The sequence below is a fragment of the Amphimedon queenslandica genome, unplaced genomic scaffold (genome assembly GCF_000090795.2).
Source record: "Amphimedon queenslandica unplaced genomic scaffold, v1.1 AMPQUscaffold_13391, whole genome shotgun sequence".
Taxonomy (NCBI): domain Eukaryota; kingdom Metazoa; phylum Porifera; class Demospongiae; order Haplosclerida; family Niphatidae; genus Amphimedon; species Amphimedon queenslandica.
Window position 1 is genome coordinate 111,199 of NW_003546373.1, and position 1,824 is coordinate 113,022.

Below are 1,824 nucleotides of genomic sequence, written 5' to 3' on the forward strand. Positions count from 1 at the left end.
CTTTTTTTTTTGGGGTTCCCGGGAAATAAAAAATTTTTTTTTGTTTTTAGGCAATAAAAATTTTTTTTTCGGGGCAGGTGGCTTTCTTCCCCGGGGGGGGTCCCGGGTAAATAAAAAAGGGGGGGCCTTTTTTCCGGGAAGGGGCCTTATAATTTCATTCAAGAATGGTTGGGGGGGCTTTTATTTGGTTAAAAAATTTTGGGGTTTTAATTAGAATTTTCCCAACGGGGGGGGCTTGTGCCCTCCAGCCCCCCCCCCCCCCTTATAACCGCCAGTGTTCATCACTCTCATTTTTGCTTGCACCTACCCTCTTTCATGGTCAATTGATCTATGATAGAAAGCTTTTGTAAGCAATAAATGGAAATGTGGCAATGCAGGATTATCTTGATAGTCGATACATGTTTATAATTATGCATACTGAGAGATGATGAGAGTAGATATGCATTACAGGTACACACTATATATTTTGCTTTGGCTTCTCAATTGCAGCAATATAATGCATGTATCATTAAAGAAGAAATGAAGGCAATAGGATTTTTCCAGTTCTATCATCTAATGGCAATGTTCATTGTTGTTGTTGCAGAAATTAATTTATTTATACCTCAAAGTATCAAAAGGTACACTTTGACAGTAAGGCAATCATCAGTAAACACTAGAGCCTCAGCAGTCAGCACATACACTTTAAGTAACTTGAAACTATTCATCATGTAATTTGAGTACATGTATTACATACACTGACACCTCTAATAAGTGATAATAATTATAACTTCTTTAACAGTTAAAAAAATTTTAATGTATATCAGCTAAAACAGTGAACATTCATGCAATAAAAAATTGGTGTCCCAAAAGTTTCTTTATTCTGAGATTCCACTGTACATGTATGTATGATTTTGTTTTTTATTTTTGATGCAATTGCATGGCATATGCTATGTGTTGATGTACATGTATACATTTTATCATGTTTTGATGGAGCATTATGTATTTTTAAGAAAAGTATGCACTCTGTTACATAAAAAAATGACATTAAGTTACCGTATTAAATGTCTCATAGATTAATACACAACTCTGTATAAATAATTCATTGATACAGTATATAGTTGTTTTTGCAAATTCTTAGAATTATAGTGTATAATCATAAACGGCAATACTCCTAGATTACCACAACTGATCATGTGCTCCATTACTATTCTCCCCACAGTTTGCTCACTTCCTCTTATGCGTACAGGCAAAAGCATATTATAGTTAATACAAAACATGTACTCTTATCATATTCAGAGTCCTTCTTACCTATTTTATTCTATAAATTTTTTATGTATTTAGGCAGTTCCAATAAAATTACTTGGTTTACGGATCCGACCGACTCCAATTTTTGGAAAATCAAAATAAATTTAAATTTTCTAATGCGCATGCGCAGTACCACGTGGTGGGTGTGGCTAGATTCAAAATGGCGCTAAATGTATTTGTTACTGTTAAAAGAGCAAGCTCCTCTATCTTACCTTCCACTGTATGTCAAACCTCTGTGGCATCTACTGTTTGGGACTTGTTAGAGCAGCCATTCATGTTAAATAAGCCTACACTCACAGAAGTTGCTAGAGTATTTTGATAGTTTGTTTTAAAAAGTTGTGGTTAACTAACAATTATTAAAGTTAATTAATGAGTAGTTAATTAATTTCATTGTTTATATTTTAATTTATTCCGACCGGCCTGCTCTATTTTAGAGAAAAAAAAACCGTAAAACAAGTAATTTAGTTTGAATTGCCTTATTGGCTCCTCTACATGTAATGTACATGTATATCAAACATGAAAGCTTCATAGTCAATGCAC